We start from the raw sequence: 12,115 nt of genomic DNA, 5'->3' as shown, positions 1-12,115 counted from the left end.
GGGGGCGCCTGGGTGGCACAGTCCGTTAAGCGTCCGACTTCAGCCAGGTCACGATCTCGCGGTCCGTGAGTTTGAGCCCCGCGTTGGGCTCTGGGCTGATGGCTCAGAGCCTGGAGCTTGTTTCCGATTCTGTGTCTCCCTCTCTCTCTGCCCCTCGCCCGTTCATGCTGTCTCTCTCTGTCCCAAAAATAAATAAACGTTGAAAAAAAAATTAAAAAAAAAATATTACACTAGGGGCGCCTGGGTGGCGCAGTCGGTTAAGCGTCCGACTTCAGCCAGGTCACGATCTCGCGGTCCATGAGTTCGAGCCCCGAGTTGGGCTCTGGGCTGATGGCTCAGGGCCTGGAGCCTGTTTCCGATTCTGTGTCTCCCTCTCTCTCTGCCCCTCCCCGGTTCATGCTCTGTCTCTTTCTGTCCCAAAAATAAATAAACGTTGAAAAAAAAATTTTAAAAAACAAAAAAAAAAACCAAAAAAAACCCCAAAAATATTACACTAAGTAAAAGATGATCATTGCAGAAATATTACGAAGTGCAGGTAAACAAAAAGAAGAAAATAAAAGTCACCTGTAATACCATGGTTTGGAGTTTCATCTAACATGACTTTTAAAGGTATTTGGATTTTGGGGTGCCTGGGTGGCTCAGTCAGTTGAGCATCTGACTGCCTCAGGTCACCATCTCATGGTTTGTGAGTTCGAGCCCCACAATGGGCTCTGTGCTGACAGCTCAGAGCCTGGAACCTCCTTCAGATTCTGTGTATCCCTGTCTCTGCCCCTCCCCCACTCGCACTCTGTCTCTCTCAAAATAAACATTAAAAAATATTGGAAAAAAAAGAAGTAAATGTATTTAGATTTCTTTAAAAAATGGATTAGACTTCACAGTGTTTTGCAAATTGCCTTTTCTCACTCAGCAATACATCTTTATCGGGCTATCAGGTGATATTTTATATCATTTTTAATTACACCATAAAAATCTATCATTTAGATATACAACAATTTACTTAAATCTCCCATTAGTTAAATAGTTTCCAGGTATTAACAGGCAAACAATGCTGCAACCTTTGTACACACTTCTTTGAGTAGGTCCTCAATCCATTTCCTTAGTATAAATTCCTAGCTTCTGGTCCCTAGAAGTAGGACAGCTGAGTGAAAGGATTTGCATGTCTCCATTGTGTTAAACATCACCACGTGGCCTGGGAAAGGCCGTGCCAATTTATGACCCTTCTCTGAGGCAGTGAATGGAGGTGCCTCAACTAGGCAACATAATTCTTTGCCAAATGGAAAGATTAAAAAGCTAATCTTGGGCGTATCTTTAATTGCCAGGGAAGGTGGACACTTTTTCATCTGTCTCTTTGACATCTGAATTTCTTCTTTTGTAAAGTGTCAGTCTGCCAGACACAGACCAAACTGAGTGATACCCAGATGGCCTTTGGTGACCAAATGTTCTCCTTGGAGGAGGACTTCACTGAGCTCTTAGTGTGGATGAGACTGGGCTCTGGGGACCCTAAAATCTTTGGGCAGCTCTAAGGTCTGATGTACAGTCTGGCCCCATGCCGAGGTGCATCCTGAACCTAGCTGGTTATAGCAAGGTAAGAGGCCCCATTAGCTTAAATCATGGGCAAAACCCCATTTGGTTCAGTGAGCTTTGCTCTCTGTTACCCAGACTGAACTTCCAAAGCCCAGGCAGCAATCTTGCAAGTGGATTTCAGGACACTGAACACAGAGCACGGGCAGCACACTGCTGACCCATCACTCTTGCCAGAGGAACATCTCGTACCATACACCCTGCAGAACGCCACACCGTGATGCTTATTCGGCACAGCCAGATTTGCAGAAATGCACGGAAAGGTCGACTGACTTTAGCTAAATGCCAGTGATCAGATCCAGTAAGATTCACCTCTTCAAGTCACTTTCCAGACTCTGGAGTATAGAAATCCAAGATTTAGCTGCTTCTGTTATCAGAGTTGAATCTTTTTAGGTTGTTTTAGGATAGGGAAAGAGGGGCAGTATGAATGGGCCCCACAATCAACCAGCAGGGGAGAGGAGTGAACCGGAGCGGCGGGACTCCTGCCAGTAATGGGGTGGGGAGGACAGAGGTTTTGTTTAGTTCTCGAGGGTGGGGAGTGTGCCTATCAGTTTCCAGGAGAGCTTGTATAGTTTCAAAGAGTTTCCAAGAGATTAGTGGAGAGTGATGGATAAAGTACAGACAACACACGCTCCACATTATTTAGGATATCTAAAGGCACACAGGGGTGGGCTTTTAAAATCCATCCAGACAACAGAAAGAGGTTTCTTCTGTATTTCATGTGGTTTTCCCATCTCTCCCCTCCTCACATTTTTCTAAATACACCCATTCTGAATTTTCACGGGTCCCAACTCTAAAGTCAAAGTCAAGTCACTGCATCTCTAGAGTTCATTTCAGTTCACTATAAGGATTAGCAATGCTTCATTTATTTTCTGTTTAAAGAGAAATTAATTGGTCCCACTCCCAAACTGACTGTTGTGTATCTAAATATCATGCTACTTATAAACAACTTTTTGTCAAAAGCGAGATTCCAAGGATGTCTATGTAAGCATAAATAAGACTGAGGTCAGAACCACCCAGGCCAGCAAACCACCATGGCTTGTCAAGTGGATTTTTTCACAACGTAGAGAACTAGAAAGATTAGCTCTTTGCTTTCTTTGAGGTAACTACATCTGGACAACTGGAATAACTAAATATCTCCAGATTTTCCCAGAGACCAGGTCACCTAAAAAAAACAAAAACAAAAACTACCCACAGAAATCTCTTAAATGGGGTACTTGGAAAGAATTTTGAATAAGAAGCCCTAAGAGCAACGATCTATTTTGGGACAGAATGTAAACAAAGAAAGAGGTAGTGCAGAAGGAGGGTCTTGCAGAAAGAAATTGTTGTGCAACAATATAACCAAATCCATCAACCCATTTTTCTTGAGCAATAATTATATGCGACATGCACCCTTGTCTGTAAACATGAATAAGACTGCTTCTGTATCAGAAAGTTTTGCCATCACACAATTTGCTTGTCTTTTTTATTTTTATTTCCTTACTAAGTTAAAAAATTTTTTCAATGTTTATTTTTTGAGAGAGATAGAGAGACAGAGAGAGACAGAGTGCTAGTGGAGAGGGACAGAGAAAGAGGGAGACACAGAATCCAAAGCAGGCTCCAGGCTCTGAGCTGTCAGCACAGGGCCCGACGTGGGTTTTGAACTCATGAACTGCAGATCATGACCTGACCCGAAGTTAGATACTCGACTGACTGAACCACCCAGGTGCCCCTGTTTTTGCCAAATTTTTAAATAATCAGTCTATTTTCACTTATTCTTCCATCTCATCCTGGACAACTGCCCAGAAGGCTCCACATATATTCCTAGATTTTTAAAAAGAGCTGTCACAGTTTTGAAATGATTGAATTCCATTTTGAATGAGCCATATAACCTTTCTGTGGCTCAGTTTCCTAACCTGTAACATAAGTTTAGTTGATAATCCTAAAAAGTCCCTTCTGAGTGAAAAAAAATTCTATGCTTCATTATTCATGTATTCAACACACATTTATATTAACCATCTAATATGTGCCAGGAACTGTTTTAGGCACTGGGGATACACCCAGTAAAAAACTGACAAAGGCCCTGCCTGTGTGGTGCTTCCATGAGGAGGGAGACAGAGTACACAGCTAAATGATATACAAACAGAATGTCAGATAGTGACCAGCTCTGTGGATAGGCAGGACAAGGGCAGTAGGGAGTGTTGGGCCGTGAAGCATACTGAGAGATCAAAGGAGGTCTCATTCATATGGAGCCACTTGAGCAGAGCCTTGAAGGAAGTGAGGGGACAAGCTATATACAACTGGAGCAGGGGTGAGACCATGTGCAAAGGCCCTGAGGCGGGTCTGAGGAAGGCAAGGAGGCCAGGGCAAGGTGAATGACGGCAGAAAAGGAGACAAGGTGGGGAGGCAGCAGACTTGGCCACTGTAGGGACCGTGACTGAAGACAAACTACAAAGTACTGTCCTAGCTTTACACTTGGTTTAAATTAACTGTAGATTCCCAACACTGGAATTTGTTAAAGTCTGATATGAAATTAAGTCATAATGTGAAAATGCTAGATTACATTTAAAAAGTAGCTAACTTCCTGAAATCTAACCTTCTGTTTCCTTGAACTTCATTATTAAGTAACACTGGAAATTTTTAGGATGTATCATTAAGATGATCATGACTCACTCAGCAGACATACACAGCCACTGCCAAAGGCAACAGACAGGATTTGGGGGACAGGGGCCATGGCCACTGCACTGTCTGAGGGAATAGCCCCTGCGCCTTGTCAAGACTCCCAGTTCTAGGCTTGCTGGCGACGACAGCACAACATCCTATGTAATTCCCAAAGGAGGAAGGCTTACCTGACACATTCTTTAAGTTCATTTTAAATTAACTGCAGTAGCACAAACTCAAAAGAACAGAAATAGTTTTAATTTTTGATATCACTGTGGTCTAATAGAAGCAGTTTCACAAAAGGGCTTGTCAACTTCAGAATTTATACTTCCAGGAAAGTCATCGTGGGGTCATAAAACATTTGGTCAGAAAGGAAGAAGCAGGGCAGGGCCCCCCAGGCGTCCTGACCCAGCCCTCTGCTCCTGATCTCATCCTCTCCTCATAAAGGTCAGTCTTCAGCCTCTTCTTGGAATGTGGGTCTCCTACCCAGCAGTAACCCACAGTTATCAGTGGGGCTTCAAAAATGACACCTGCAGACACCCCAAAAGTGACATTTTGCAGAACCAAGTCCTATAGCATCTAACTTACAAAAAAAAAATTTTAAGGTTTATTTTTGAGAGAAAAAGAGAGAGAGGGCGAGGGAATGAGCATGAGTGAGGGAGAAGCAGAGAGAGAAAGGCAGACACAGAATCCGAAGCAGGCTCCAGGCTCTGAGTTGTCAGCACAGAGCCGGACTTGGGGCTCAAACCATGAGATCATGACCTGAGCCTAAGTCGGACGCTTAACTGACTGAGCCACCCAGGGGACCCCCTACTGCATCTAACTTTTGAGGCGAGAGGAGCGGGGTAGGGGCAGACCACTGTGATAAAAGCATTATGGGGCAGGCCTAGTTGATATCCATTCTTTAAGAAAAGATGCATGATTTCCTCAAGCTTCTGAACAAATTGTATAGATGTTTGGTAATGAACTTTTCTAACTCAAATTTTAGGAACTAGAAAGAAAGAGTGTCGCTACAAGAGGCAAGGTGTCAGGCTGCCAGGGTCTCAGAGGGCAGCATTTATCTCCATGAATGTCCCAAGTTTCTGAGGTCATCAACCCTCACTCACCTCAGAACTGGACTTAAGAATGATGACTCATGCTAACAGAGTTCTCAGAAGCTTGAGGTATAAACCCATATATTTATTGATTTTCCAAAAGAAAGACAACTGCCAGGACGACCCGATGCTCCTGCTTTCTGACCATCACATTCTTTCCCCAGAGCACTTGAGTGATGTGGTTCAGAGCTGGAAACCGAAGCTAAATATCAGGCGTATTGAAAGGGGGAGCTGGAGCTCAAAATCAAGTCCATCACACTCTAAAGCCTACCTCTTAAGCAGCTAAGCCTTCACCCTATCTCAGTGGCCCAGACAGTGGCATGGCATCTATATGCAAATGCCATTTCATGGCATCAAAGACATAACAAGTAATAAAATAGCATTAGACATATTTGGCACCTGGGCCTCTCTGGATTGTCTAAGAGACAGGATGTAAATTCATTCATACATTTGACATTTTTAAAAAAAAATTTTTTTTTTAACGTTTATTTTTGAGACAGAGAGAGACAGAGCATGAACGGGGGAGGGGCAGAGAGAAAGGGAGACACAGAATCGGAAGCAGGCTCCAGGCTCTGAGCCATCAGCCCAGAGCCCAACTCGGGGCTCAAACTCACGGACCGTGAGATTGTGACCTGAGCTGAAGTCGGACGCTTAACTGACTGAGCCACCCAGGCGCCCCCATACATTTGACATTTATAGGCAACTGGGATAAAGGAACACAGTCCCCATTGCTCTTCAGTCACACATAGACTGGACAGGAGGAATTAATGACAATATCATGAGATCCATGCTACAGCAGTGGTGAATGGTGATAAAGAAACCTCTTGGGAGAACAGCTAATCCAGCCTGGGAGGCGGGGCATGAAGACCTCCAGGGACAGGCAAAACCAGAACTTCACGAATGGAGGGAGTCAATGAAAGTATATTTGGGGCAGAGAACACAGCACACAAAGGCATGGAAGTGTGACCCTGTGGAAATCATAAAGCAGGCCCAGGTGGATGAAGTACAGGAGGCATGTGGGCAGAGCTAAGTGAGGAGGGAAAGGAAGGGGGCAGGGTCCCCATCACAAGGGGCCTCACAAAAAGGTTCAGATTTATCCTGAAGACAGGGGCACCATTAAAGGATTCTAGTCTGGATGCTTCAAGACCTGATTTGATTTTCTGAGATCACTCTGGTAGTCTGGGGGACTGCCTCAGGAGAAGGATGCTGGACTAGTGTTGGGGAGGCAGGTTATAGTCAGAAAGAGAGGTCAGAGGCAATATATCTCAGTGAGAATTAAGAAAGCAGAATGGATGGAATTCAAACTGTATTACAAAGCTGTTATCATGAAGACAGTATGGTACTGGCACAAAAACAGACACTTAGGTCAATGGAACAGAATAGAGAACCCAGAAATGGGCCCAGAAACGTATGGCCAACTAATCTTTGACAAAGCAGGAAAGTATATCCAATGGAATAAACACAGTCTCTTCAGCAAATGGTGCTGGGAAACCTGGACAGTGACATGCCGAAAAATGAACCTGGACCACTTTCTTACACCATACACAAAAATAAACTCAAAATGGATGAAAAACATAAACGTAAGACAGGAAGCCATCAAAATCCTCAAGGAGAAAGCAGGCAAAAACCTCTCTGACCCTGGCTGCAGCAACTTCTTAACACGTCTCCAGAGGCAAGGGAAACAAAAGCAAAAATGAACTATGGGGACCTCATCAAAAAAAATGCTTCTGCACGGTGAAGGAAATAATCAGCAAAACTAAAAGGCAACCAATGGAATGGGAGAAGATATTTGCAAACAACATGTCAGATAAAGGGTTAGTATCCAAAATCTATAAAGAACTTACCAAACTCAACACCCAAAAAACAAATAATCCAGTGAAGAAATGGGCAAAAGACATGAATAGACACTTCTCCAAAGAAGACATCCAGATGGCCAAATGACACATGAAAAAACGCCTAACATCACTCATCATCAGGGAAATACAAATCAAAACCACAATGAGATACCACCTCACACCTATCAGAAGGGCTAACATTAACAACTCAGGCAACAACAGATGTTGGTGAGGACGCAGAGAAAGAGGCTCTCTTTTGCACTGCTGGCGGGAATGCAAACTGGTGCAGCCTCTCTTGAAAACAGCATGGAGGTTCCTCAAAAACTAAAAATAGAACTACCCTACGACCCAGCAATTGCACTACTAGGCATTTATCCAAGGGATACAGGTGTGCTGTTTTGAAGGGGCACATGCACCCCAATGTTTATAGCAGCACTATCGACAATAGCCAAAGTGGCTACTCACACGAGGACTTTAAGATACAAAACAGATGAACAGAAGGAAAGCAAAAATAAAAACGGGGAGGGGGAAAGAACATAAAAGACTCTTAAACATGGAAACAAACAGAAGGTTACTGGAGGGGTTGTGGAAGGGGGGATGGGCTAAATGGGTAAGGGGCACTAAGGAATCTACTCCTGAAATCACTGTTGCACTATATGCTAACTTGGATGTAAATTTAAAAAATAAATTAAATAAAATGGTTTCAAAAAAAAACATTAAAAAATTTAAAAAAAAGAAAAAAAAAACACAACTTAAGGGGCACCTGGGTTTTGACTCAGGTCATGATGCCTGGAACGTGCTTGAGATTCTCTCTCTCTGCTCTGCCCCCACTCATGTTCATGTGTACTCTCTCTCTCAAAATAAATAAATATTTAAAAACACAAAAAATAAATAAATATTTTTCAATTTCTGGTTGTTTGTCGTTAGCATACAGAAATACAACTGAATTATTTTTATTTGGCCTTTATCCTGAAATTTTGCTATCCTCATTAGTTCTGATAGTTTGTGTGGATTCTGTATGATTTTCAACTGAGGTAAGCATGGCATCTACAAATAAAGACTGTTCCAGCATTTCAAAAAAAAACCAGAATGGACTGAGGGTGAGAAACGAAGAAGGGGTCTAGGACAGCTCCTATGTGCCTCATTTGGACAAAATGGCAGAGCCAATGACCAAGACTGGAGCCAAGATGCTGGTTTTGGCTACAGACCTTGGGATGAAGACATCCAGCAAGCAGTTGCACAGGTGGATCTGGAGCTCAGGAGCTCGGGGCTGGGACAAGAGTTCAGAAGAACGGCAGCAATGTGTAGGCATTATGCCATGAATGCTACATCAATCCATGAGCACTACAGCCCAGTGACATGTGCAGAGTGCCTGTGGGGTACCAGGCACCTCAGCCATGTTGTCTAATGTGGCCTACCAGCAACCCTGTGACAAAGGCATCACCATCCCATTTTACAGTTGGGAAGATTGAGGGTTGGAGGGGTTAAGTAACCTGCTGAAGCCTTGTGGCTTGATCAGTGGCCAAGCTGGGAGTTCAACTCAGGCCCTGTGATGCCAGGGCTGATTCTAGCTCCATGTCTCCTCCCAGTAGGCAGCATAGGTGATAGAACTTACAGTCACTCCTCATACAAAAACCCAAATTAACCAATTGGATTTAAAAAATGTAACCTCGTATTAAAACAAATTTCACACTCGAAGGTACATATGTTAAGACTAGATAGTCAACCTCTATTTCCCCTAAAATATCCTTGATTTTGGCAAAATCTGCATGATAGGTAACTTTGAAAGGATGCCTTGATGTAACACAGCCAAACCAGCATTTAAAACGCAACTGATTCTTTTTTTTTTTAATTTTTTTTTCAACGTTTTTTATTTATTTTTGGGACAGAGAGAGACAGAGCATGAACGGGGGAGGGGCAGAGAGAGGGAGACACAGAATCGGAAACAGGCTCCAGGCTCTGAGCCATCAGCCCAGAGCCTGACGCGGGGCTCGAACTCACGGACCGCGAGATCGTGACCTGGCTGAAGTCGGACGCTTAACCGACTGCGCCACCCAGGCGCCCCAAAACGCAACTGATTCTTAACTGAGCAAATAAGGGGTTTTATGAAACATACCACCCTTAAAACCAAACCCGCGGCTGGTCTTTATGCCACCACGAGTACAGAACTGTACTTTCAGCATGATTGTTCTAGCACAGCTCTTGCATATAACAGACCATCAGCAATGATGTAGTCACCTCTTGTTTTTCCTTGATCGTGTAGGAGGACAATCTTAGACTGGCACCCCTTCTTCATGAACTACGCTACAGTGTGTACTGTGCTTTGTAATTTTACAATAATGGTTGTAAAAGGATGATGAGGATAAGGAATAAGTCCTCCATACACGTTTATTTGAGCAACAGCCCAGGCAAGTCACACTATCCAAATATGGGCTTGTCCAGAGCTCTCTTCAAGTCAAGACAAGGGAATGAAAACCACACCAGCATTCACGCACAACAGCCGCGCTAATTCAATAGAAGGTGGATTGACTTTTACAACAAACGACTAAGGCAGAAGAGGAATCTGAGAAATGATTGGTTCCGAAAGTATGAGATCACTCTGGTGGTTCTATGGCATTAAGGGATCCATACTTAACCTCCAAAACTTGGTCTGTCCCCCAAAGACATATAGTACTGAAAAAAGACAGTTTCTTACTTTTGCATGTTTGCAGCACCCAATCCCAAAGTCCTATGGTTTCCAATACACATTTAAAATCAGAGTCGCCACTTTTTACCACAGGCAAGATTCACTCCATCTCCCTAAACCGGAGTTTACTTCTTTGCAGATTTAAGGTAATAATACCTGCCCTGCACTGCTGTGCCCAGCTCACGAGGGCTGCTGTGATAACAAAACAAGGGAGTAGGTGAAAGCACAGTGCACATTGGAACTCTATACCTGTGAGCTACCATTATTCATGAGATTGCTATCAACTTACTTCACGGGGCACGTGGGTCCTAAAAGTAGCCCACTTCTTTTACTGAAGGTTTAAATCTACATCTTCTTTTTTTAATGTTTATTATATTTTGAGAGAGAGAGAGAGAGAGAGAGAGAGAGAGAGAACCCAAGCGGGAGAGGGGCAGAGAAAGATGGAGACAGATCAGGCTCGGAGCTCAAACTCACAAGGTGAGCCATGAGATCATGACCTAAGCCAAATCAGCTAAGCCACCTGTGGGCTCCTTAAATCTGTATCTTAAAACACAATGGATATTCTAAAACATAATCAGACTCACTCTTAATTAGTGGGGTAAAAAAGCATTCTAAAATCAGAGAAGAGGGGCTCCTGGGTGGCTCAGTTGAACGTCGGATTTCTGCTCAGGTCATTTCATGGTTTGTGACATCAAGCCCCGCATCTGCTTTAAGCACAGAGCCCACTTTGGATCCTCTGTCCCTATCTCTCTGCCCCTCCCCCAGTCATACACGCTCTCTCTCAAAAATAAACATTGATAAAATCAGAGAAGAGCTACAGCCTCCAGATATATATGTGAAAAAAAATGACAACAGATTACAAAGAAAAATTATTTTCCTCATAAAAAGTTGCCTTTTCATACTGGTTCAAATGGAAGATTCTTTTCATCACAATTCTTTAAACTCTTAAAATCCTTGCAGGTGAGATGAAATGTTCTCGGTCCTAGGCCATCTCTGAACATTTTCCTTTGAATGTGGTGCATCTCTTTTATAATAAAAAATTTTCTTTAATGAACTCAATTCAAATTAACTTAGCATATGTATTTCCGAGCACTTCTCTGCATTAAGCTTTGCTAAGTACCACAGAAGAGAGGGAGATAAGGAAAACACTCCCTGTTTTATAAGACGAGTACTATCTAACAAGGAGACTAAGATAAGCACACAAGTAACAGTAACATGATAAGGGTTATAAGGAAGGTCACAGAAAAGACACAGCTATAACCAGGGGAATCAAGAAAGGCTTTATAGAGAATTGGGAGAAGGAATGAGGGAAGGCTGATTTAGACTCGTAGGCAGAGAGGAGATCAAATGCAAAAGCAGTGAAGCAGGACAACACAGCAAGCGTTCAAGGACTGCACAGTTGTTCAGTTGGGCTGACATTAGGACAGAATGTAGAGATTTTTGCTACAGCACCAGTGCATGCTTTTTACTAAAAAGACCCAACAAAGAATAATTTTTTGTTAATTCACGCAGTTGAAAATAAGATGCTATCTCCTGGAATAGGGGAAAAAAGGAAGTGCATTTGGGGGAAAGATAGGCCAAATGTTAATGTTCATAACTGTTGAAGCTGGGGATTTATACTCTCCAGGTCTATGTTTGACATGTTGCATTGAAAAACAGCTAAGCAAGAAATGCAAGCCGATCAACCTAGGGAAATGGTCAGCTGATGGCTTTTCAGGTGATGGTGAGATTCCTATGAACTTTCTGACCTCAGGGTCAGCTGGAGGGAGAAGAAAGGGCTGAGGTTGGAGCTGCTCCCCAGGGAAGCAGACAAGGCACCATGTGACTAAGGTCTATCGGCTACCCTTTTTTGGTTCTCCACACCTTTTGCTCCATACTTGTTCCTCTACTTCTCACTGGCAGAAAGGGAGAGGCAGGTGTGTAGGGCTGCTGCTAGGCAAGTAAGGAGTAACTCAGTCCAAGAAAAATGAAGGCAACTGTGTTGTCCCTTTGTATTAAATAACTGGGTGATTATTTTTGGTCATATCAAATGTAACGGTTGTTCAATTTTAATGCTTATATCAAATTTAATACTTAGGGCACCTGGGTTAAGCCTCCGACCTCAGCTCAGGTCATGATCTCACAGTTTGTAAGTTTGAGCCCTGAGTCAGGCTCTGTGCTGACAGCTCAGAGTGTGGAGCCTGCTTTGGATTCTTTGTCTCCCTCTCTCTCTGCTCCTTCCATGCTCATGTTCTCTCTCTCAAAAAAAAAAAAAAAAAAAAAAAAAAAAAAAAAAAAAA

General features: G+C 43.2%; 1 protein-coding gene across 2 annotated transcripts in view; it reads right to left on the bottom strand.

Moving 5' to 3' along the window:
• The window catches only part of ACO1 (aconitase 1), a 71,910-nt gene that overhangs the window by 48,124 nt on the left and 11,671 nt on the right, over positions 1 to 12,115 (bottom strand). Inside the window, exon 1 of one of the 2 annotated variants that reach the window (XM_040481450.1) lies at positions 6,209 to 6,220. The exons of the other annotated variant lie outside the window; for it this stretch is intronic. The gene's annotated coding sequence lies outside the window, so the exon portion shown is untranslated. Of the gene's footprint in view, positions 1 to 6,208; positions 6,221 to 12,115 lie in introns of those variants that run through there. 2 annotated transcript variants of the gene reach the window in all.

This window comes from Herpailurus yagouaroundi, unplaced genomic scaffold, assembly GCF_014898765.1.
Source record: "Herpailurus yagouaroundi ecotype Mexico unplaced genomic scaffold, PumYag 160, whole genome shotgun sequence".
Taxonomy (NCBI): Eukaryota; Metazoa; Chordata; class Mammalia; order Carnivora; family Felidae; genus Herpailurus; species Herpailurus yagouaroundi.
Note: the sequence above shows the minus strand (reverse complement) of the source record. Positions and strands in the feature narration are given on the sequence as shown.